The sequence below is a fragment of the Phacochoerus africanus genome, chromosome 2 (genome assembly GCF_016906955.1).
Source record: "Phacochoerus africanus isolate WHEZ1 chromosome 2, ROS_Pafr_v1, whole genome shotgun sequence".
Lineage (NCBI taxonomy): Eukaryota > Metazoa > Chordata > Mammalia > Artiodactyla > Suidae > Phacochoerus > Phacochoerus africanus.
Window position 1 is genome coordinate 266574493 of NC_062545.1, and position 27682 is coordinate 266602174.

General features: G+C 38.3%; 2 pseudogenes; both read right to left on the reverse strand.

Annotated features, from left to right (window-relative positions):
- Window positions 1-4663: 4663 nt before the first annotated feature.
- Window positions 4664-15513, reverse strand: LOC125120933 (olfactory receptor 1J4-like; annotated as a pseudogene).
- A 6738-nt stretch (window positions 15514-22251) lies between these two features.
- On the reverse strand, window positions 22252-23159 carry LOC125120934 (olfactory receptor 1J4-like; annotated as a pseudogene).
- Between the last annotated feature and the right edge of the window lie 4523 nt (window positions 23160-27682).

The window sequence follows — 27682 nt, forward strand, 5'->3', positions numbered from 1 at the left end:
AATGGGCAAAAGACCTGAATAGACATTTATACAAGGAAAATATACACATGGCCAACAAGCACATGAAACAAGGCTCGACATCACTGATTATTAAAGAAATGCTAATCAACACTACTATGAGATGCCACCTCACACCAGTCAGATTAGCCATCACTAAGAAGTCCACAAATGCTAGAGAGGGTGTGGAGAAATGGGAACCATCCTGCACTGTTGGTGGGAATAGAAGCTGGTACAAGCACTATGGAGAACAGTATGGAGATACCTTAGAAAACTATAGACAGAACTACCATTTGACCTAGCAATACTACTCTTGGGCACATATCAAGACAAAACTTTTCTTAAAAAAGACACATGCACCTGCATGATCATTGCAGCACTATTCACAATAGCCAAGACATAGAAACCACCCAAATGTCCATCAACAGATGATTGGATTAGGAAGAGGTGGTATATATACACAATGGAATACTACTCATTCATAAAAAAGAACAAAATAATGCTATTTGCAGCAACATGGATGGAACTAGAGACTCTCGTCCTGAGTGCACTAAGTCAGAAAGAGAAAGACAAATACCATATGATATCACTTATACCTGGAATCTAATATATGGCACAAAGGAAATTTTCCACAGAAAAGAAAATCATGGACCTGTAAAATAGACTTGTGTTTGACAAGGGCAGGGGGTAGGGAGTGGGATGTATTGGAAATCTGGGGTTAATGGATGTGAACTATTGCTTTTGAAATGAATTAGCAATGAGATCCTGCTGTGTAGCACTTGGAACTACGTCTACTGACTTATGATGGACTATGATAATGTGAGAAAAAAAGAATGTATACATGTATGTGTAACTGAATCACCATACTGTAAAGTAGAAAAAAATTCTATTTGGGAAATAACAATTAAAATAAAAATTTAAAAATATATCTTACAAATGTATAGGGACAGATAACTAGATTCAAAATTGTGATAATTTCAATGTATTAAAATGACAATACACCACATAATACACCTGAACCTAATGTAATATTGTCTGCAAAAAAATATTTCTGATAGTGCCTGGACAGGGACTTGAACCTGGACCCTCACATTAAAAGTGCAATGCTCTATAGTTTGAGCTGCCCAGGTCCTGCAAATTGTAATTCAATAAAGAAGTTAGTGCTGGAATTGTCCTCAGACTATCATTCATAATGCTGAATATTTTTATGAACTATCAGGTCCTAGGCTAAGGGCTTTACCCAAGTTCCCTTATAAATTCTAAGGCAAAATGTAACAAGTTTTGCAAAAATTGCAGAAGCTTCATTAGGAATTTGTGTTCTTCAGAGATCCATTTGTGGCTCAGCCAGTTATGAACTCCAACTAGCATCCCTGCCCTTCCTCACTGGCTTAAGGTTCCAGCATTGTGCAGGCTACATTGTAGCCCACCGATGAAGCTAGGATCCCTTGCTGCTGTTGCTTTGGTGTAGGCTGGTAGCTACACCTCCCATTCTACCCCTAGCCTGGGAACTTCCATATGTCACAGGTGCAGCTCTAAAAAGAAAAAAAATTCCAATTACTGGTGATTTTATCCTTTATCATTTGCTTAAGGTACTGTTTGCCAGGTTCTCTACAGTAACATTAGTTTAACCTTTGTAATTTACTAAGTATCATTTAGTAGATATTTTGAGTCTAAATAACCAGTACACTTTTCTTAATACGATTTCACCAACTATATCTAACATCAATTGATGATACCCCTATAGCAAATGTGGTGGCCACATGATTATTTTCTAATTTGATCATTTCCTCTAGGTTGAGTAGCCATATTCTCTATAGGAAGGAACCCCTTACTCCACATTTGTTCTTTGTTTTTATTGACTTATTTATAACATAGTGGACTCATGAATTCTTATTTATTCTCTGAGTTGTAACCCATTAATGATGTTATTCATTTTGAAGTTCTAATTATTCCAGATTTGGCCAATGGGAGCTTCTTCAAGCTGGATCCTGTGTCCCCATGATTTACTAAGCACTTTTTATATTCAAACTCAGCAAAATTTTCCTGATTTTGTCATGTTGGCTCCAGCCCCAGAACCAGACATTTTTCTGAGAAACTTTGATTTCCCTTAGAGGAGATTGATATTCTTAGAAATTTGGCATTATGTGTTCATTACAAGGCTTCTAAGTGATCTCAGAGAATACAGCCAGGAAACATATATAAAAAAAAACACAGGATGTAGAAACTAGAAGCAAGCAAACTAAAGAAATGCCTACCCATAGGATATGGGTCAGGAGTGGGAAAGAAAGAATGGGAGATGGGGACCAGACAGATATCATATTTATTTTAAATGTGTTAATACACATTACAACACATGAGTTCAAGCTGGTAGCTTCAATTCTAGTTTGAACCATAGAATTCTTTCTAGCCTCTCCTTTTTCCATGTACATAGCACCTTTCCCCCAGTGAGAAGTCAGTCCCTTTTCCAGGACATGTTTACTTATTTACTAAATCTTTGAATACATGTATTTTCAAAATCTTGAACTCAAACCACTGTTAATGATTAACTTCAGTGCAAAAATATTTGCTTACCAAAAATGTGCTTACAGTTTTTTAGTTGTTGTGAGAGTGGTGTATAGAGAAAATTTGGTGTTCAATAATAATCTAATTAATTTAGTTTCCCTATAGTCTGATTATGTTATTAATTGAAGTAGAGTTGGCTCATTTATTTAGTATAAATAAATGGCTGTATTTATTGATTTATTTATTTTTATTGTTATTTCTCCAACACACTTTTCTTTTCCACTGGACAGCATGGGGACCCAGTTACTCATAATTTTTTTCTCCCATTGTCATGACCCATTGTAAGTATTTAGACATAGTTCTCAGTGCTACACAGCAGGATCTCTTGTTTTATTTCCATCACCTGCTTTTTATTTTTTAGTAGTTAAAAGATAATACAGCCAAAACTATACAAATAAATGTACTGGAGTTCCCATCGTGGCACAGTGGTTAACAAATCTGACTAGGAACCATGAGGTTGTGGGTTCGGTCCCTGCCCTTGCTCAGTGGGTTAAGGATCCGGCGTTGCCGTGAGCTGTGGTGTAGGTTGCAGACACGGCTCGGATCCTGTGTTGCTGTGGCTCTGGCGTAGTCCGGTGGCTACAGCTCCGATTGGACCCCTAGCCTGGGAACCTCCATATGCCGCAGGAGCAGCCCAAAAAATAGCAAAAAGACAAAAAAAAACAAATAAATGTACTCATCTCCCCATCTTTTCAATCCTATTCCCATACCACACCCTGTATGTAGCAGTCTCATTGTTTTCAAATTGATTCCTCATGTGTTACTTCTTTTCAATGGGAAGATAGAAGTATATGTTATTTTCCCTTCTTTTTCACATAGAAATTAGCATGCTATACATGTTCTTTTATGCATTGCTTTTTTACTATTTAATAATATAACTTGGAAATCCCTTCATATTGATTAGTAGGTATATTTGCCATTATTTTTTCAGAGCTGTGAAGTACTCAAATGCATTGATGTTCCAGAGTAGTGAAGCCCTAGAAGAAAATAGCAGTGATGAATCTACTAAATGCCACTTAACTGAATACCTCAAATGGTTAAAATGGAAAATTTAATGTTGCATAGTGCATTATATCACAATAAATATTTCTACAAAAAAACAAGTCCTAATCTACATAAAGCACATAGAAGACTAATAAAATAATAGTAATGTATGAGTAATAAGCTAACGGAGAGGATTTATAATAACAAATTATAAAGGGAGGCAAGAATAAATGCAAAATATGTTGTCTCAATTAGAAAACATATAGAAACATGGAAAACATAAATTCAGATACATTCTGATTTTATTAGATGTTAATAGACCAAATTCTCCAGAAACACAATGATGGTCAACCTACATAAAAAGAGCAAAACCCATATTTACACTGCTAAGAACTAACATTTTCCAGATGTAAGACATAAGAAAGTTTAAAGTGTTGGAAAATAAATGCATGTAAAGACTAATAAAATAAAGCTGGTATATCTAAACTAATATCAGAGGAAGTAAATGAGATGTGAGGGTAGGGACCACGGCTAAAGAGAAATCTCCCCTCAACTATAAATGCAATGGTTTGCTGTTCAATTAATAAGAAAAGTCTCCCTGTCTTAGGAGAGAATTACTTTGTAGCATTTGCCAATTTCCATAGTGTAATTAGGCCATCATGGATGATTTTGTCATTGACTTTGGAGTTGCAAAGAGATGTTCTTGATCAGCCTGAAGCAAATTCAAGTCAATTTCATCACATTTTTATAGAGTAGTATCAGTTCACAAGGAGCAGAACATGATGCTAAATTGGTATGTTCTCAATAACAATGTATAAAAAATATAAATAAGCAGAAATTGACATATATAACATGAGAAAAAGACAAAATCACAATCATAATTATGTGACATATTTTGTGTAGGATTTTTCACATATCATTAAGAGATGAAGAAGCAGAAAAAATTAAAGATCAAGAATATTTAACAATGTAAGTAACAAACTGAAACTTATTGGCACATTAACCCTATATATAACAACTGAATGCATTTCATTTAAATTTACAGAGTTGCCAAACTTGTGATAATTTTATAATCTCACTGTGCTTATGACTGCAATAAGAGAATTTAGTGATTGTCACTTCAAGAAGTTAGGCATATTGACAAATCTAAGTCCTGTTTTATATCTTTTTTCCTGAGGCTATAGATGAAGGGGTTCATCATGGGAGTAACTTCTGCATATACAATGGAAGCAGTTATCTTTGTCATTGGAGTCCCATGATGAGGCGGAAAAGTAAACACTAGCAAGTGTCCCACAGTATAAATACACCACAAAGAGATGGGAACCACAGGTGGAATAAACTTTAAAGAGTCTTGATCAGCTCTAGGGGATTAAAATGGCATAATATAAGGATTGGAGCTCAACTTCTCTCCTAAAAACAACAAAATTCACAACTAAAGGCTGAGCAATCTTCACCCAAATGGACCAGAAACCTTAAAAAAGATATCCTACTCCAGAAGAAAAAGAGGAGGTCACGTCAGGAGGTAGGAGGGGTGATTTCATGATGTAAACAACACCATACCTCCTGGGTGGGAAGCTCCACAGACTAGAAACTACCTGGTTCACAGAGACTCACCTACAGTAGTGAGAGTTCTGAGCCACACATCAAACTATAACCTGTGGGGATCCAGCATGGGGAGAAAGAGCCCCAGAGCATCTGGTGTTGAAGGCCAGTGGGGCTTGTGTGCAGGAGCTCTAAGGGACTGGTGGAAATGGAGACCCTATTCTTAAAAGGTGCACATAGACTTTCATGTGCACAGGGTCCCAGGGCAAAGCAAAGTCTCCAAGAGAATATGGGTCAAACCTGACCACAGTTCTTGGAGGACATCCTGGGGAAACAGGGGTGAATGTGGCTTGTTGTGAGGGAAGGACATTGAAAGAAAAGTTCTCGGAATATTCAGCAACAGTGCCTTTCTCTGGAGGTGGCCATTTTGGGAAAATCTGGCCCCACACATCCATTAGTGCTGAGAAGCCCCAGGGCAAACAACAACCCAGGTGGGATCACAGTCCCGCCCCTCAGTAAACAGGCTACCTAAAGACCCCTCAGGCACACAGCTGCCTCTAATCCCATCCAGAGACTAAGCCCCACCCACCAGAGAGATTAGAATCGGCTGCACCTACCAGGGGGCAGGCATCAGCCCCTCCCATCAGGAAGTCTACACCAACCCCCCATACTGACTTCAGCCACAGGGGGGGAGGACATCAGAATTAAGAGAGGTTACAAATCTATTATCTGTAAAAAGGTACCCACAACAAAAAACCTATAAAAATGAAAAGACAGAGGACTATAACTGAGATGAAGGAGAAAAGAAAAACCCCAGAAATACAGATAAGCCATGAGGAGATGCTCAGCCTCCAGGAAAAAGATTTTAGACTGTTGATGCTGAGGATGATGAAAGACATTGGAAGTAAAATGGAGGCAAAGATGGATAACTTACAGGAAACACTGAGCAAAGAGATACAATATATAAAACTTAAACAAGAAGAGATGCAAAATACAATAACTGAAATAAAAAACTCACTAGAAGCAGCTAAGAGCAGAATACAGGAGGCAGAAGAACGAATAAGCGAGGTGGAGGACAGATTAGTGGAAATTATGGATGCAGAACAGAAAAGAGAAAAAAGATTGAAAACAAATGAAGAGAGTCTCAGAGAACTCTGGAACGACGTGAAATGCACCAACATCTGTATTATAGGGGTGCCAGAAGGAGAAGAGAGATAGAAGGAGACAGAAAAAAATATTCCAAGAGACAATAGCCGAAAACTTCCCTAACATGGGGAAGGAATCACTCCCTCAAATCCAGAAAGCACAATGAGTACCATATAAAATAAACCCAAGGAAGAACACCCTGAGACACATACTAATCAAACTGACCAAAATTAAAGACAAAGAGAAAATCTTGAAAGCAGCTAGGGAAAAGAAATAAAATAGCATACAGGGGAACCCCAATAAGGGTATTGGCAGATTTTTCAACAGAAACTCTGCAGGCCAGAAGGGAGTGGCATGATATACTTAACATGATGAAAGGTAAAAACTCCAATCAAGATTACTCTTCCCACCAAGGCTCTCATTCAGATTTGAAGGAGAAATCAAAACCTTCACAGATAAGCAAAAGCTGAGAGAATTCAGCAACACTAAACCAGCCTTACAACAAATACTAAAGGAACTTCTCTAGGCAGAAAAGAACAAGAGAAGTAGGAAAGAAAAAAGAGCAATAAAAACAAATCCAAAGCAATTAATAAAATGGCAATGAGAACACAATATCAATAATTACCTTAAATGTGACTGGACTAAACGCCCCAACCAAAAGACATAGACTGGCTGAATGGATACAAAAACAAGACCCATATATATGCTGTCTTCAAGAGACACACTTCACTTCTAGGGACACATACAAATTGAAAGTGAGAGGATGGAAGAAAATATTTCATGCAAACGGGGATCAAAAGTAAACTGGAGTAGCAATACTCATATCAGACAAAATAGACTTTAAAATGAAGAATATTTTAAGGGACAAAGAAAGACATCACATATGATCCAAGGATCAATCCAAGAAGATGACATAACAATTTTAAATATCTACACACCCAACACAGGTTCACCACAATATATAAGGTAACTGCTAACAACCTTAAAAGGACAAATTGACAGGAACACAAACATATTGGGGGATTTTAACACCCCACGTACAGCAATGGACAGATCAACCAGGCAGAAAATCAATAAGGAAACACAGGCCCTGAATGAAGCATTAAACCACATGGACTTCATAGATATTTATAGGACACTCCACCCAATATAAACAGAACACACATTCTTCTCAAGTGCACATGGAACATTCTCTAAGACTGATCACATCCTGGGCTACAAATCCAACCTCAGTAACTTTAAGAAAATTGAAATCATATCAAGCATCTTTTCTGACCACAACACTATACAACTAGAAATCAACAACAAGAAAAAAACTGCAAAAAACACAAACACTTGGAGACTGAACAACATGCTATTAAACAACCAATGGATAACTGAAGAAATCAAAGAGGAAATTTAAAAATACCTAGAAGCAAATAACAACAAAGATACGACACTCCAAATTCTATGGGATGCAGCAAAAGCCATTCTAAGAGGAAAGTTTATAGCAATACAAGCCCACCTCAGGAAACAAGAAAAAGCCCAAATAAACAAGCTAACTTTACATCTACAGCAGCTTGAGAGAGAAGAACAGACAAGGCTTAAAGTGAGTAGAAGGAAAGAAATCATAAAGATCAGAGAAGAAATCAATGAAATAGAAATGAGGAAAACCATAGAATAGATCAATGAAATGAAAAGCTGGTTCTTTGAAAAGATCAACAAAATTGATAAAACCCTAGCCAGAATTATCAAGAAAAAAAGAGAGGACTCAAATCAATAAAATTAGAAATGAAAAAGTAGAAGTAACAGTGGACTTCATAGAAATACAAAGGATCATATGAGACTACTATATGCAACTATATTCAATAAAATGGAAAACCTAGAAGAAATGGACAAATTCTTAGAAAAGTACAATCTTCCTAGACTAAACCAAGATGAAATAGAAAAGATGAATGGACCAGTCACAAGAACTGAAATTGAAACTGTGATTTAAAAACTTCCAACAAACAAAAGTCCAGGACAAGTTGGCTTCACAGGAGATTTCTAGCAACCATTTAGAGAAGACCTCACGCCTCTCCTTCTGAAACTATTTAAGAAGGGATACTCCCAAACTCATTCTATGATGCCACCATCACCCTGATACCAAAACCAGACAACGATTCCACAAAAAAAGAAAACTACAGGCCAATTTCACTGATGAACATCGATGTAAAAATCCTCAACAAAATACTAGCAAAATGCATCCAAAAATACATTAAAAGGATTGTACATCATGATCAAGTGGGATTTATCCCAGGGATGCAAGGGTTCTTCAATATCTGCAAATCCATCAGTGTGATACACCACATTAACAAACTGAAGAATTAAAACCATATGATCCTTTCAATAGACACAGAAAAAGCCTTTGACAAAATCCAACACCCATTTCTGATAAAAACCCTTCAGAAAGTGGGCATCACGGGAACCTACCTCAACATGATAAAGGCCATATAGGACAAACCCACAGTGACCATCATTCTCAATGATGATCAAGATGTGAAAAGTTGAATGAATTCCCGCTGAGATCAGGAACAAGACAAGGATGTCCACTCTTGCCACTATGCTTCAACATAGTTCTGGAAGTCCTAGCCACAGCAATCAGAGAAGTAAAAGAAATAAAAGGAATCCAAATTGGAAAGGAAGAAGTAAAACTATCACTATTTGCAGATGACATGATACTATACCTAGAGAACCCTAAAGATTCTACCAGAAAACTGTCAGAGCTCATCAATGAATTTGGCAAAGTCACAGGATACAAAATCAATACACAGAAATTGATGGCATTTCTATATACTAACAATGAAAGAGCAGAAAAGGAAATCAGGGAAGCAATCCTGTTTACCATCACATCCAAAAGAATAAAATACCTAGGAGTAAACCTACCTAAATAAACAAAAAACCTATTCCCTGAAAACTATAAGCCACTTATGAAAGAAATCAAAGATGACACAAATAGATGGAAAGATACACCATGCTCGTGGACTGGAAGAGTTAATATTATCAAAATGACTATACTACCTAAGGCAATCTACAGATTCAATGCAATCACTATCAAATAACCATGGACACTTTTCACAGAACTCGAACAAAATATTTTAAAGTTTGTTTGGAAGCACAAAAGACCCAGAAGAGCCAAAGATATCCTGAAAAAGAAAAATGGAGATTGGGAAATCAGGCTCCTGGACATCAGACTATACTACAAAGCAACAGTCATCAAAACCGCATGGTACTTGCACAAAGACAGAAATAGTTCAGTAGATCAGGATAGAAAGCCCAGAATTCAACCCACGCACCCACAGCCAACTAATCTATGACAAAGGAGGCAAGAATATACAATGGAGAAAGGACAGTTTGTTCAATAAGTGGTGCTGGGAAAACGACAGCCACGTGGAAAAGAATGAAATTAGAACACTCCCTAACACCATACACAAAAATAAACTCCAAATGGATTCAAGACCTACATATAAGACCAGAAACTATAAAACTCTTAGAGAAAAACATAGGCCAAACACTCTCTGACATAAATGACAGCAACATCTTCTCAGATCCACCTATCAGAGTATTGACAATAAAAACAAAAATAAACAAATGGGACCTAATGAAACTTCAAAGTTTCTGCACAGCAAAGGAAACCCTAAACAACACAAAAAGACAACCCACCGAATGGGAGGAAATCTTTGCAAGTGAATCAACTGACAAGGGCTTAATCTCCAAAATTTATAAACAGCTTCTGCAGCTCCATACCAAAAAAACACACAAGCCTATCAAAAAATGGGAAGAAAATCTAAACAGACAGTTCTCCAAAGAAGACATACAGATGGCCACGAAAGACATGAAAAGATGTTCAACATCACTCATTATTAGAGAAATGCAAATGAAAACCACTCTGAGGTACCACCTTACACCAGCCAGAATGATCATCATCCAAAAGTCTACAAACAATAAATGCTGGATAGGTGGTGGAGAAAAAGGAACCCTGTTACACTGTGGGTGAGATTGTAAATTGGTGCAACCACTGTGGTAAGCACTATGGAGATTCCTCAGAAAACTAAACATAGAATCACCATTTGATCCAGCAATCCCACTCCTGGGTTATCTATCCAGAGAAAACCATGACTTGCAAAGACACATGTACTCCATTGTTCATTGTAGCACTATTTGCAACAGCCAAGACGTGGAAACAACCTAAATGTCCATTGACAGAGGAGTGGATCAAGGAGATGTGGTACATATACACAATGGAAGATTACTAAGCTATTAAAAGGAATAAAATAACAGCATTTTTTGCAACATGGATGGACCTAGAAATTATCATGCTAAGTGAAGTAAGCCATACAATGAGACAACAACATCAAATGTTTTCACTGACATGTGGAACCTGAAAAAAGGACAGACTGAACTTCTTTGCAGAACAGATGCTGACTCACAGACATTGAAAAACTTATGGTTTCCAGAGGAGACAGTTTGGGGGGTCGGGGGATGTACCTGGCCTATGGGATTGAAATCCTGTGAAATCAGATTGTTATGATCAGTACACAACTACAGATGTGATAAATTGATTTGAGTAATAAAAAATTTAAAAAAAAGAAAAAAAAATAAAGAGTCTCTTTGTGGAAGAGACATTCCAGAACTATGGGCTCCATATGAATATATAAGCCCAAGATACTAAACCAAGGCTGGATGAAAAGTGTTCCTACCAGAGTAAAGATGACCAGCTCATTGAGGGAGGTGTCTGAACAGCTCAACTTTAAGAGGGCAGTGAGGTCACAGAAGAAGTTGGGGATGGTATTGTCAGCACAGAAAAGCAGCTGGACCAAGAGAAGGGTGTGAAACAGGGCATAGATACAACAGAGAAACCTGGACCCAGCTACTAAGGAGACACACAGTTCCTGCCTCATGATGCAGCTGTAGTGGAGATGCTGACAAATGGCCACATACATGTCATAAGCCACTTCTGTGAGAAGAAAATTTTCAAGGCTCAAATAATACATCAATCACTCACATTAAGCAAGTCTTTTCCCAAAGAAACACCAGGACATTTATTCTTCATTCAATAAATAGTTATTTAACAATTGCTTTGTCCCATATAGAGTACAAAGGAGTCAACAGGAACTGAGAAGTCTCTGTGTTCAGTTTCATATCTTTACATTAAGCCAGGTTCAAACCTCTGTAAGTTGCTAAGATGAAAATAGGAAAAGGGCACCAAGTAAGAGGCACCTCTTAAAAAGGATATGAAACTCCTTACATTTGAAGAGAATCATTGAAGTGATGGCATGGGCTTTCAGTGTAGTTTGCACCATCCTACTTGTTTTGAGTCACTTAAAATCCCTTGTTATCAAAAATGTCCATTCCAGGCTTCCAAGCCAATGCTGACAGTTTGAGGCACTGTCCCCAGGGTTTACACACACTTTCAAATTAAATCTTCCCAGTATCCCAAACAAATATTCTTATGCACATTTTAACCAAAGGAAGACAAAACTATACATAATTTATCTTTGCCAGGGAGTGTACACTTTCCCGATAGGAGATGGAGAGCATCGGCAAATGTACATAAGGAAACAACCTCTTTGTCCCTTCTTTCAGGGCACTGGACTGCTCATATTTTATTAGCATAAGTGGTTGATTATATAGAGAGTTCTTCACTACAGATTACATCACAGTGTTAAAAGTACATTGGTTAACTATTAGGCTTTGTTTTTTGATCACATGGTACAGTAGAATATGTCATGTTTTAAAATCTTTAGCTTAAGTAAATTTAGTGAGTACAATTCAAGGACAAACAGACACAAACATATCATGTAGGAAAGAGGAGACTCAGCACAAACCATCTCATGGCCAGCCAATTCCCACAAGCTGAAGAAGTTGCAAACACAAAAAAGTCCTGATTTAGATTAGTGTCTGTCTGCAAAGTGTCCTTGGCAGAGAGACAGTATGAGAAAATACAGATCAACATAGCTGGCTGCCACTAGAAGTTTCTGAAGTCAAGGACAAAACTCACAGCTTGGTTTCTTTTGATCAAGAATAATACATGTCTAACTTCTATGAACCTCATTAAAATCCTAACTCTAAAGTTTACTGCATAACTAGTTAGTAGATAAACACTATGTTTTAATTAAGTTGGATTTTAATAGGGAAAAGTCCTTCAGGATGAAATTCTTATTATACTATTGCTGTAATTTTGTTAAATCACAAATCACCACAGGAAAATAAGAATGGAAAATAAGAATAATAAGTAAATAATCAGGAAAGACTGAGGAAAACTGAATAACATAACCACAGGAAAGACTAGGTCACCTGAGAAACAATCCATGTTCTCCGTTGCAAACATGGAAATTATTTTCCCAGGAAAGCCCCAATTCTTCCCCATCAACATCAACATGAGAGGTGTGTAACCTGAGGCCCGCCCTCAGATTGCACCCTACAGGCAGGCCTCAGGCTGCCCTCGATTTTTCACTGTACAGACAGGCTTCTATCCTGACCAGAAGCCCACCTTCAGCTTGCACCATTCAGGCAGGCCCCTTTTTCTGATTAGAGCCTGCCCTCAGTTTTGCACCATTCAGGCAAGCTCCCTTCCTTGGCTCCTTGTATCTTCTCAGCTCCCCACAAGTACTTATGTTCACACTGTTAATAACTGACAGTTAATGAACACTATGGCAGACAAATATATTTTTCCAATATTACCTCACTGAACATTTCAAGAGTCCTAGGAGGGAGGTGTTATTAAATTTCACTATTGGGAGTGCTCATTGTAACTCAATGTGTTAAGAACCCAATTACTATCCATGAGGATACCTGTTCAAACCCTGGCCTCACTCAGTGGGCTAAGGACACAGCATTGCCATGAGCTGTGGTGTAGGTAGCAGACATTGCTATGATTGTGGTATAGGCCAACAACTGCAGATCTGATTCAATCCCTAGCCTGGGAATTTCCATATGCTGTAGGTGCAGTCTTAAAAAAATTAAAAAAAATTAAAAAATACAAAAACTGCACTATCAACATACTCAGAAGGAATAGGAAATGAACATGATCATAGGGTTAGTGACAGCTTTAGTCACACTTCTCTCCCAAACTTTGAAATATATACTGGAATCTTTGCTTCAATGACTCTACTGTTACTCCTTCTCTTTATTTAGACAAATAGGCAAGACCTTAAGAATAAATGTTTCAGGGATTTGAAAGAGTCCTCCTGCTCAGATAACTGTCCACACTCATGTTCCTGCCACCCTTTAGTTTGCCAGTGGTTTTCATATGCCTTCAATAACATTCAATCCATCCTTTTTTGTTTCTGTCTGGGAAGCAGAGAACAGTGTTTTATTCCTTTAATTTACCAATAAGAGTAGTGAAATTGCTTAAACAATCTCACATAGTTATTTCATAGTGGAACCTGGTCTCAGACATTTATTTTTTGATCATCTTTTCACTACAGACAATCCACTCATTTCTTTTTACAGGTGGGTGGTGAGGCTAAGGTGAGCTGTTAAAGAGAAAAGATAAATGTTAAAATATGCCTGGAAGAGGAAACTGATATTAACACTGTGTAAGAATCTGTCAGTAGATGCTTGCTCCAGACCAGGGACTTGCTCAGGGTTATTAACTGACTCAGTTCATGGGGCACAAGGAGAGACCAGTCACTTGACCCTCTTGCCAAACATAGGCTTCTCACTGAAACCTGATGTGTCAGACTTAGCACAGGATCTCATAGATCTCCTGCTGGATAACCTAATGACTTCCTGATGACACCCAGGAGCTGCAATGTATGCAGAAGGGAACAATACAGATATGGTATTTAGATTCCATCAGCACCATGTGAAAATAGGTGGCTGATAAATTGCTCAAGAGTGAAGAGGAGACAGTGAGACCTAGGGGTGGGGATTGAGACAGATCCTATGCCTATGGATGGGTTTGATTTTCCTGTCTTGATACAAAAAAATTGTCCCCTGTGCAATTAGGATATGGAGAGTTCGGGGGTTTGTGTCTTCACAAAGCTTAAATTTGATAAGTGCTTATGATGTGTCTAGCTTCCTAAGCACCTTACAGACAGTATCTCTCAGCAAGTAGCATGATCCCATGTAAGAGCACTGTATGCTGAGAATAACCACAAACCAACCCAAGGCAATGAAGCTATTAAGTTGGGAAATGATAAAGATATGAGTGTCTAAGTACATGACTCCAGAAATGAGTCTTTCATTCTTAAATAGATGGAACAAAATTCAAGCAGAGTGTCAAAAATATTGGGCTTCCAGGGGCCCTGCTGGAGTAGTAAAATCATAGAAAAATGGATGCCAACAGCTCTGCAAATTAAGTTTCCTATGGATGTGCCTGTGTAGCTTTTGGTCTCAGGCAGGTGGAGAATGAGGTGAGAATGTCACACACACACAGAAACAGTACGCAAAAGAACTCAGACACTATCACAGACACACTTGCCAAATGGAGAGTTATTAATTCCTCTGGCTTATACTCTCACTAGAGAAATACATTCAGAGTGTGAGCCAGCTACACACAAATTGATGCAAAACTCATAAGCAAAATACACATGTCCAACACAGCTACATACACAGAACTGTCAAGCTTCCTAGGACAGAGGCATTGTCTTCACATGACAAATCACAAGCAGTGCACAAAGATCTTACACACAACACACAAGCAGCAGATGCATGTAGAATAAGCCCACAATGAGGAAATATCCAGGTCTCTCTGATCTCTGTATATCCCAGTGTGTGTCATTCAGTGTGTTTGGCAGTTACACATACACACATAGACTCATACAACACAACACACACACAAACACAAATACACATAACTTCTCTGATGGTCACACAAACATACATACCCAAATAGGGATGTTTCTGGGATCCTTCTGAGTTATGCCTGTGCTCTGAGTTCAAATACCTTCTGCTTCATTCTGTTACCTGAATCCTTACTTTCTGTCCAGAAGACCCAATACCCAAAGAAAAAGAGCAAACTTTGGTGGCCTGAGGACCATACAGGTTCTAATGTCCCTTCTCCAGCTTCAAAATGATTCACAAGGAGATCTTTTTTCCATCTGATAGAGACCCTGGAGGGAATCCACCCCAGGCCATGACTAGAGAAACAGTCTCCTGGGGCAACTGCCCAACTCCCTCCTGTCCCTTGGGAAGGAGAATGATTAGGGTCCACAGGGCCTGAGCTGTACCTGGTTTCACAGGAGAAAGTGGCCCTGATATCAGGGGTATCTTGGGCTTCTGGTCTAGGCTGTGGATGAGATGCAGGTGATCCTGCATTGCCCGTGGTCTCTATGTCATGAGCACAGTTTCTCCCAAGGGCAGTGTATAGCACAGGCAGTGGAAGGGCTTCTGCAGGTTCCCCAACACCAACACAGGCTTTCATTAGAACACAAAGCCCCCTAAAATGTGCATATCTCCCCACTGCCCTGGAAGATTTTTTAGATCATGGTCTTTGCCTTATCCAGGAGAAGGGGGACTGAATATAAAACTCTGGATAAAATACTTTGGATTCCTCCCCTGCTAAGAGATCATATTTGAACAATTTTTCCAAGGCCAATACAACTTTCTATAAAGTGGAAATAATAATCACAGTTTTTTTTGTGAATTGGGAGAATGGTTACAAGAGCAGCTAATGAAAACTTACTAAATGTTAAGTTTTCTTGTCAAAGTCATTTTATCACTAGAGATCAGCTATGGCTCCCAACAGACATTTGTGTTTGGTAACTGTTGAATGAATTCATCTGTTCATTCATTTACTCATTCCCTTAAATACTCATTAAGGTTCCCACAAATGTAATAATGATATATTCTCTATAGACATAACAGATAATAATATAATTAGAAATCCCTATCTTACAACACACAGCAAAGTGGGAGGTGATGCAAAAAAAATCAGGCAAAATGAATGGCAGGTAAATGGTGACAAGTACTACGGTTTTATGAGAATCATGCATGGAACTAGAGAGACTCAAGAACTTAAAAAATAACCCAGTACAGGATTCTTTTCCAAAGGAACTCAGACACCCCTTCAATCAAGTGGCTCCAGATCTGTAAACTGGTTTACATGATTATATCTCTATTAGCCTGGCTAAAATTGAAAAGAATGCTGCTCTCAGTGTCATTGAAGATAATGATGAAACTGGAACACTCATACACTGTTCATGGGAATACAAAAAATTTTGAACATTTTTTAAAACATTAAACATATACTTAGCATGTGACTAGGTATTAATCCAAGGTGTTTTTATAATATTAATTCAGCCATTTTTATAATATCCATTATTCCAAATCAGGAGCATGGAATGTCTTTCCATTTCTTTACATCTTCTTTAACTTCCTTGATTAAAGTTTTATACTTCTTGGCCTATAAGTACCTTACCTCCTTGATCAGGTGTATTCCTAGGTATTTGATTTTTGTGGGTGCAATTTTAAAAGGTATTATATTTTTATTACTTCTCTAATATTTTGTTGTTAGTATACAGAAATGTGACAGATTTCTCAATTTTTAGAACATAAAATGGGGAAAAAACAGCAAATATTGCTGGGAAACCTGGACAGCTGCATGCAAATCAATGAAACTAGAATACACCCTCACACCATGCACAAAAATAAACTCAAAATGGCTGAAAGACTTAAATATAAGACAAGACACCATTAAACATCTGGAAGTGAATATAGGCAAAACATGCTCTGATATCAACTTTACAAATATTCTCTCCAGTCAGTCTGCCAAAAAAAACATAAATAAAAGAAAAAATAAACCAATGGTACCTAATAAAACTGAAAATCTTTGCACAGCAAAGGAAACCCAAAAGAAAACAAAAAGACAACTTACAGAATGGGAGAAAACAGTTTCAAATGATGCAATGGTCAAGGGCTTAATCTCCAGAATATATAAGCAACTTATACAACTCCACAGCAAAAAAGCCAACAACTCAATGGAAAAATGGGCAAAAGAACTGAATAGATACTTTCCCAAGGAAGATGTACAGATGGCCAACAAGCACTTGAAAAAATGATCAGCATCACTGATTATTAGAGAAATGCAAATCAAAACTACCATTTGATACCACCTCACACCAGTCAGATTGGCCATAATTAATAAGTACACAAAGAACAAATGCTGGAGGGGGTGTGGAGAAAAGGGAACCCACATGCACTTTTGCTGGGAATGCAAGTTTATACAACCACTATGGAGAACAGTATGTAGGTAACTTAGAAAACTATGCATAGAACTACCTTATGACACATAAATCCCACTCTTGGGCATATATCTGGACAAAACTTTCCTTAAAAATATCATATGCACCCGCATGTTCATTGCAGCACTATTCACAATATCCAAGACATTGATAAAACCAAAATGTCCATTGACAGATGATTGGATTAGGGAGATGTGCTACATATACACAATGGATTACTACCCAGCCTTAAAAAAGAACAAAATAATGCCACTTGCAGCAACATGGATGGAACTAGAGACTCTCATCCTGAATGAAGTAAGTCAGAAAGAGAAAGACAAATACCATATGACATCACATATATGGAACCCAATATACAGTACTAATGAACCTTCCCACAGAAAATAAAATCATGAACCTGGAAAATAGACTTGTGGTTGAAAAGGCTGGGGGGTAGGGAGTGGGATGGATTGGGAATTTGGGGTTAATAGATGCAAACTCTTGCCTTTGGAATGGATTAACAATGAGATCCTGCTGTGTAGTACTGGGAACTATGTCTAGTTACTTATGATGGAGCATGATAATGTGTGAAAATAGAATGTATACATGTATGTGTAACTGGGTCCCCATGCTGTACAGTAGAAACAAATATTGTATTGAGGAAATAACTATTAAAAGAATAATAATAATAAAATTTTAAAAAGAATAATAAATTTTATTTGGGAAATAAAAAAAGATAAAAAATTTGTTCAAATGTTATGCTATATTTTTTAACTTTTTTGAAATTAAAGATGATTTACAATGTTGGGCCCATTTCTGCAGTATGGCAAAAGATCCAGTCCTATACCTATACATTTCCTTTCTTATAATCTCTTATATCATGTTCTATCCAAAGAGACTAGATATAGTTCCTAGTGCTATACAGAAGGACCACATTGCTTTTCCATTCTAAATGTAAAAGTTTGCACCTAATTACCCCAAACTCCCCATCCATACCAGTCCCTGCTCCTTCCCCTTGGCAAGCACAGGTCTGCTTATATTTTGTACATAGGTTCATTTGTGCCATATTTTAGATTTTTCATGTAAGTTATACCGTATGATGTTTCTATTTCTGATTTATTTCACTTAGTATAACACTATCTACTTGCATCATGTTGCTGCAAATGGCATTACTGCATTCTTTTTTATGTCTGAGTAGTATTCCATTCTCTATACATACCACATCTTCTGCATCCAATCATCTCTTGATGGACATCTAAGTTATTCCCAAGTCTTGGCTATTTTTGAACAGTGCTGCTATGAAGATAATAGTGCATGTACTTTTTGTACTGAAGTTTTATCTGGATATATGCCCAGGAGTGGGATGGCTAGATCATATGGTAGTTCTATATGCAGTTTTCTGAATCAAATGGTATACTTTAGGTATAGGAAGTTTATTATATGTCATTTATACCTCCAAAAATCTGGGTGTTTTTAAAGAAACAAAAATAAAATCATGTATGGCCACTTAATTCCTCTACTGAGTCCCTTCCAGTGGGTTCCTAAATCAGATGGAGAACCAAAAACTCTACTATAATGGTTAATTTTACCTGTCAACTTGGCTAGGCTACAGTACCCAGATATTTGGTCAAATACACTTCTAGGTATTTCCATGCTGGGATCTTTGTGGATGAGAGTAACACTGTAATCTGCAGATTCTGAATATAGCAGACTGTCCTCCATAGTGAGGGTGGGCCTTACCCAATCAATTTAGGGCCTTTAATATAAAGAACAACCTCCCACAAATAAGAGGCATTTCTGTGAGCAGCCTGCCTTCAGACTCAAACTGCAACTTTTCCCTGGGTTTCCAGCCTGCCACCCTACCCTGAAGACTTTACACTTCCTAGCATCCACAATTATATTAGACAATTCATTAAAATAAATCTCTCTCTCGCTCTTTTTTTTCAACTTTTTTGGATGTCCCATGGCAAACAGAAGTTCCCATGTTGGGGCTCATATCAGAACCGCTGTAGCCAGCTATGCCACAGCTGCAGCAGTGGGATCATTTAACCAAATGCAGAGAAGCCACCAATCCCATAATGCCACAGTAGGGACTCCATAAATCTTACACACCCACACACAGACATAGACACACATACATACATACACACACACACACAACCTATTGATTTTCTGGTGAATCTTGACTAATACACCTATGACCTTAAGTGCCCTAACAATCTGGTCTTCTAATATCTCTGAACTAATCATCCACCATCCCTACCCCACTTAGTCCTGTACATGTAGAGAGGCCCAAATAATGTCCCAAGAATTGCCCAGGTACCATCTCACCAGAGAGTATTTCTAGGTGCTGATCTCCATGTTTTGCCCAGGCAGCCCCATGGCTCACTTCTCTGTCCTCACTAACATCTTTGGACGTTACCTTCCCAACAAGCTCTACCTAGACCACATGGTGTTAAATTATGAACCCCCAACCCAGCACTCTTGCATGGGGCATATGGAAATTCCCAGGCTAGGGGTGAATTCAGAGCTGTAGCTTCCTGCCTATGCCACAGCCACAGCAAATCCAGATCTGAGCCCAACTGAGACCTACACTTCAGCTCACAGCAACAGTGGATCCTTAACTTGTTAACTGAAGTCAGGGATCAAACATGTGTCCTCATGGATATTAGTCAGCTTTGTCACCACTTAGCCATGATAGGAACCCTTTGCACCCCCTTTTGTGCCTCCTTTAGTCATAGATGTCTTTACCTACCAAAACTTAGAATGTATTTATTTAAGCTATAGAAACCCATTTTCCATAGAACTTTCATCCCAATAAAGAAATGATTACAATATTAAAAATTATAAGTTTATGGTGTGTTAGAAGGTTAACTCTTGCTATGGAAGAAAAGGCACATGTTGAGCTGGATCAGGAGAGCTGGAATGTAACTTCTAGTAGGTAATACATTTTTTAACTAGTATTCTAAGAATATAGAAAATTGCATGGCACATAGTAGTCATGCAGCAGCTGTTTTTTTGTGTGAAAATTATAAATTCAGGGATTTAGCCCTCCTTCATGTTAGATGTGAGCTCTCTGGGGAAAAGACAACACTCATTTCCAAGACTAAAGTTGATTCAATAGCTGTGCACTGTCCTCAACACAAACATCCAATTTAGGGGGAAAATTTTAGTCTTCCTAGAATGGGGAAATTTGGTAATTGGATTGATTCTGTGATCCCCTACTGTAAAAATCACAATCAAATTAAAGTTTATTTAGGTTTAGCAAACCATCAAGAGTACTTCATTAACTTGATACTGCATTTACAAAATGAGCATTTTGGACTTTACTAAAATGAAACATTAGAAAGTTAACTGAATGTTTGTAGCTTTGGAAGGCGAGAACCCAAGAATTGGAAGCAACCAAATGCCCATCAACAGATGAATGATAAAGTAGATGTCATGCATCTATATAAAGGAATATTGCTCAGTAGTAAAAATAAAGAAATAATGCCATTTGTAGCAACATGGGTGGAAGGAGAGATGATCATATTACATGAAGTAAACCAGAAAGAGACAAACTTACATCATACGATACTGTTTATATGTGGTATATGAACAAAATGACACAGGGAGTTCCTCTTGTGGCTGAAGGGAAATGAATCCAAATAGTATCTATGATGATGTGGTTCAATCCTTGGCCTTGCTCAGTGGGTTGTGGATCCAGCATTGCCCTGAGCTGTGATATAAGTCAAGGTGTAGCTTGGATCCCATGTTGCTGTGGCTGTGCTGTAGGCCAACACCTACAGTGCTGCTTAGACCCCTAGCCTGGGAATTTCCATATGCTGCTGGTGTGACCCTGAAAATGCAAAAAAAAAAAAGCATTCAAAGGAACTTATACACAAAACAGAAATAGACACACAGACATAGAAAACAAACAGGGTTACCAAAGGGGAAATGGGGGATGGACAAATTATGAGTTGGGGATTAAGATATACACACTGCTATATATCAAACAGATCACTAACAAGGACCAATTGTATAGCACATAGAACTGTACTCAATATTTTGTGATAAAATATAAGGGAAAACACCCTGAAAATATATATACACTACCAAATACATTAAAGACCAAGGAGTTCCCATCGTGGCTCAGTGGTTAACAAATCTGACTAGGAGCCATGAGGTTGTGGGTTTGATCCCTGGCCTCGCTCAGTGGGTTAAGGATCTGGTGTTCCTGTGAGCTGTGGTGTAGGTCACAAAAACAGCTGGAATCCCACATTGCTATGGCTCTGGCACAGGCTGGTGGCAATAGCTCCCATTAGACCCCTAGCCTGGGAAACAGCATATGCCATGGGAGCAGCCCTAAAAAAGATGAAAAAAAAAAAGATCAAATCACTTTGCACGACACTTGAAACTATCACAACATTGTAAGTCAAGTATACTTCAAATTAATTACTTAATTAATAAATAAAATAATTTAAAAACCAATGCCCAAGAATAGATAACCATAATAAAATGTAAAAAATATATGTACTTCAAAATGCTGTAAAAAATTAATAATAATACAACATAATGAAAAAAATAAAATTTAAACATAATTACATAAATACACAAAGGATTTTGGTGTTTTGAAGACAAAATGTTGAATGTGTGTTGTGCCTAATGTCTTATTTAGGGTTACGGAAAAATATATTGACAAGAGATATAACTAAAGGGAAAGAGATTGATTGAATAACAATGACTATTAAAGGACAGTTAGGAAAGTGCTAGAGACATGGGTGATCAACACACAACTTTTTAAGGCATTTCTGACAAGGTCAATGAGAGAAATAAGAATGTGGTTAGGTGATTCTCACTTGGCAAAAAGGTTTCGGAAAAGAATCCCCAGAACCAATGTCATGTCTCTGTTTCTCAGGCTGTAGACGAACGGGTTCAGCATGGGGGTGACCACTGTGTACATCACAGAAGCAATGATGTCTTTGTCATGGGACTGGTCTGATGAAGAGGAAAAGCACACTGCCGTCATTGTCCCATAGAATAGAGAAACCACAGAGAGGTGGGACCCACAGGTGGACAAGGCTTTGCAGAACCTTTAGTAGAGGGGACCCTCAGGATGGAGAGCCCAATGCAGCCATAAGAGACCAGGATGCCAATAAAAGGAAAAATGACAACTGCAGCCCCTGCAGTGAATGTGACCAGCTCATTGAGAGAGGTGTCAGAGCAGGACAGCCTAAGCAGGGTGCCAAGGTCAGAAGAAGTGGGGGATGATGTTGTCAGCACAGAAGGACAGTTGTGGCAGGAGGAGGGTGTGGGTCAGGGCATTGGCACAGGACAGGATCCAAGATCCAGACAATAGACAAAAACAAAGCTCTTCCCTCATGATGATGGCATAATGTAGAGGGTGACAAATGGTCACATACCTGTCATGGGCCATCACTACAAAAAACATGAAAAAATACATCTGTGTTACATACCCTGCATAGGGAATGGATTGATCCTGAGTCTGCATGTTCATCAGCATCTTAGGGACAGTGACAGAGGAAAAGGAGATGTCCATGAGGACCAAGTGGCTGAGGAAGAAGTACATGGGGGTGTGGAGGTGAGGGTGCAGCCTGATGAGCAGGATGATGAGCAGGTTCCCCAGCACTGTGGTCAGGTACATGCCCAGGAACAGAGCAAAGAACATGCCCTGCTGCTCTGTCTGGATGGGAAGCCCCAGGAGGAGGAATCAGACACACAGCTCTGGTCCTCCCTCCTCATGCTGCTTTTCTCTCTTCTGGTAATGAAGACACATTGGAAAATCTTGGAAGTTAGACTTACTGAGCATAGGAGTTACCATCTGGTCACATGTTTTCTCAGGGTGACTGTTTCAGTGTTCAGACAGATCTCACTGCACGGCACTCACACATTGATGCCTAATCCAGTCTAGTAGAACAACAAAACATGACTTGTCTAAACACTGACACAGTCACATGGAGAAAATATATGACCTCAGTCAAACCTTTCAGTGAAAATAGGGAACAGCTCATTCTCTTATTTTAAGTGGAGACATCAAGATTGTAGGGATTCAGTAATTAATAAGACACAGTCCCACCCATGGCTCTACTGTCAGACTGCTTATGTGCTTGTGTCTCTCTTACACACACACACCACATAAAGAATTATTTGGGAGATTATTGTACCATGTACAAAATGAAGTGCTTAACACAAAAAATTACTATTTATTATTATAATTACTATTAGAAATACAAAAGATAGAAAGAAGAAACAAAGAATGAAAGACACAAAGAATGAAAGAGAAGAAAGAGGAAGAAATGAAGGAAGGAAGTTAGGAAAAAAGTTAGGAAGGAAGGGAGGCAGAGAAGGTGGAAGGAAGGAAAAGATAAACATTATGAAAGTTGCTCACAAATTTCAATAAAATTTCCATATAATTAAGGAATTTTACTTCTGGTATATACCTCGAATAACTGAAAGCAGGAGGCAAAGAGGTATTTATACATCCATATTTAAAGTGACATTATTTACAGTATCCAAAAGTTGGAAACAACCCAAGTCCTTTAACAAATGATTGAATAAATAAAACCTGGTCTATACATACAGTGGAATACACTTCAACTCTAAAAGGAAAGAAATCCTGATACAGCCACAACATGAATGAACCTTGAAGACAGTATGCTAAGTAAAATCATGCAGTCACAAAAGTGTAAATACTATAAGGTTCCGTTCGTATGCTATTCCCAGAAGAGTCAAATTAATAGAGACAGAAAATGGAATGGTGACTGCCAGGGGCTGGTGTGGGGAGGAAAAGGAGGAGTTATTGTTCAGTGGGTACAGAGTTTCCATTTGGGAAGATAAAAATTCTGGAGGTGGATGGTGGCAATGGTGTCTAACAACGTGAATTACTTAGTGCCACAGAAATGTACACAAAAATTATTGAAATATCAAATTTTCCTACATATACTTTATCACAATAAAAATTTTATTTTAGGAAATATATCACAAGAGTCAATAAATATTGACAAAAATAGCAATCAAAAGGAGAGTGACATAAAAAAGTAAATAAATCAGCTCAGTTTTTAGGCTGGATATGTAAGCAGACATCAGGAAATAAAAGACAACAAAGATATAGGAGGCCATCAAGAAAGATCAAGTAGCTTCCTGAAAATATGTGTTTACTTCTGAGGTCTTGCTCTCTCTTTCAGGAAACAGTACAGGCCCAGATCCTGGATGGCCCTTGAAGATTAGTATACAGAACTTGACTCATTGTCTTTTTAAAAAAATTATCAATAAATAGCTTCCTTCATATCTGCCATTGTCTCTCTTACCCCTTGCATCACCAGGGCTTTAAAATATCTCGGTTCTAAGCCTTCATGAAAAGTGAGGGACATGTGAATTTGCCTGATTAGGTGACCAGAGAGCCAAGATATTACAGATGCTGTAGGACCATGGACCCATATCAGAATTCACAGCCATCTGATTAGTTAGACAAGGTTTCAAAATTGACCCCACCTTGTTCCATAGACTGGAAATGTGGAAATATTCAAACATCAATGAGAATTGCAAGAACTTCAATGGCCTTCTAGCCATCTGGACAAAGTGCCACCAACTCAGCATAAAGAGGACTTTGTTTTCCACCTGTTTATGTCTAGAGCTAAGGCAAAGACTAAGGCTATGAGGGCATGTGACTAGGTCAAATGCATACATATATTTCCAAGGCCCTCACATGGCCCTCTCTTCTCTACAGCCATCCAAGGAGAGGAAAAGGAGATTCTGAGTGTGTTATATGCACAAATAGACACTCAGCAGTACACATAATGACACAAAAACAAAACCCCAGGTGCTGCTTTTTGGCCCTCTCCAACCCATACTCATCCTAGTCAGAAGTGAGGTTTGTATGGATTACTACCAACTTAATTACAACTTTATAATGAAACCTCTTGTCACTCACAACTTCAAAAACACAAACAAGAACACTTCTACGCTGAAGGTGGGGATGTAAAATGGTGCCACCAATATGGGAAACAGTAAGGAGATTCCCCAAGACATTCAAAATAGAACTGCCGCATGATCCAGAAATACCACTTCTGGGTGTACTCCAGAAAGGACTGGATTTAGGATCTCAGAGATGTATCAATTCCCCCATATGCACTGCAGCTCTGTGCACAATAGGTCAGTTCTGGAAACAAGCTGAATGTCCAATGACAGGTGAAAGTATAAATGAGGCATATACACACAATGGAATATCATTATGCCATAAAAATTAAATTCTGCCTTTTGTGACAATATGTATGCATCAGAAGGACATTATCCTAAGTTTAAGGAGCCAGTCCTACAAGGACAAATATTGCATAATTTCACTTTGAGAAATTCATAGAAGCTGAAAATAAATGGTAGTCACCAAGGGCTAGGGGGAGGGCAAAAGTAGTGTTGTTATTTAATTGAAATAAAGTGTCAGTTATGCAAGATCAATTAGTTCTCAAAACCTGCTATACAGGATAATGGTTACAGCCAAAAATACCATATTGTACAGCTAAAGATTCCTTAAAAGGGTAAATCTCATGTTAAGTTCTCTTACCACATATAAGGACACAAGGATATTTTGAGAGGAGACATATGTATTGATGACTTTGTGGTGGTAGCTTCACAAGTGTGTGCACATGTCCAAACTCCTCAAAATTTTGTACATTAAAAAATGTACACATTTTTGTATGTCAATTACACCTTACAAGCTGTTTAAAAAACACATGCAAGACTACATCCAGGCACCCACAGGACTCACAAACCATACACATGCACACACACAGAAACCACTACAAACACTAAGAATCATGTATGATCAAACCCAACACACACATAACATAAAAAGAAGCAACATGCACACAGCAAACAAAACACACACAAATGTGTTGCAGATTTCCAGCCTCCATGGTCTATTATTAGCACTGTACAATAGGTCTTTCCAAAAGGATTGAAATACTTTATACTTGTGTTGTCCAGTACAGCAGAACAAGTCTCCTGTGACTACTGGAAACCTCAAATATAGCTAGTGCAACTGAGAAACACAAATTTTATTTTCAGGTCATTTTAATTAATTTTAATGTTATGGCCATGTGAGGCTGGTGTCACCATGTAGGTTAGTGTGTGAATCAGTCACTAAAAACTCATGGTTATATGGTCAATGTAAACACATATTTTCTTGACCTCTTCTTCCTAGTCCTCACATCAACACACACACCTAGCCCAAGGGATGGTTCCCCACATTGCTCCAATCTCTGCTAGTCCAGGCTACTATCTGAGGACTCATCTCTTACACCTCCATGGCCTGAGGATATTTAGCACTTCCACACCTGTTTATAAGAATGAGAACAATGAGCAGGGAATATTCACATTTACCAACAAGCCTGAGACCCCAGGGAACACACCCCCAAGCTTCTGGTTAGAGAAGAAGACAACTGAGTTAATTGCCCAATTCCTCGCCTTCCTCTGGAGATGGATCCAGTACAGGGACCAAAGGGACTGAACTACAGGAGTCCCAGAAGATGTCTCTAATGCCAGTAACACATTGGTGTTCCCTCTAACTGTTCAGGATGAGAAGTAGAGGCCATGAACACCCTTGAACTCTGAAGAACCTACAGTGGAATCTGCCACTCCACCCACCACAGAAAGTACCAAACAGAGTAGGACCAGATCTTGAGTTTCCCACACCACGGACCCTGAAGTGTGTTGGAGCTCACATCCCATCACAGTCATTTATTCCATCCATGTGAAACTACAAATGACCCACAAAACCAAAGCCACCTTGAGCAAAATGGACAACACTTTAGGCATCATACTTCCTGATTGCAAACTGAACTTCAAACATTTAGAAATCCACACAGTATTTTACTGACATTAAAATAGACATATATGAAAAAAATGGAATCAGATATGGAGCCCATAAATGATCCCACACATATACTATCAACTGATCTTTGACAAGGGATCCAAAGAAACACAATGGGAAAGGTGCGTCTCTTCAATGAATGGTGCTGGGAAACTGGATATCCACACACAAAAGCATGAAAGTGCATCCCCAACAGTGAAAACAACTGTCTGTGCCATCCCATCCTTGGGACTAAAAATGTTTGCCACCTTCATTGGCCACAACATTCATGGCCATGTTCCAACAAAATGGATGGATTATGCTCTGTGAAATAAGACAGAGACAATGATAAATATCATGGTATCTTACTTATATCTGGCGTCTAAAATTTAAAGCAACAAATCAACAAAACAAAATGAAA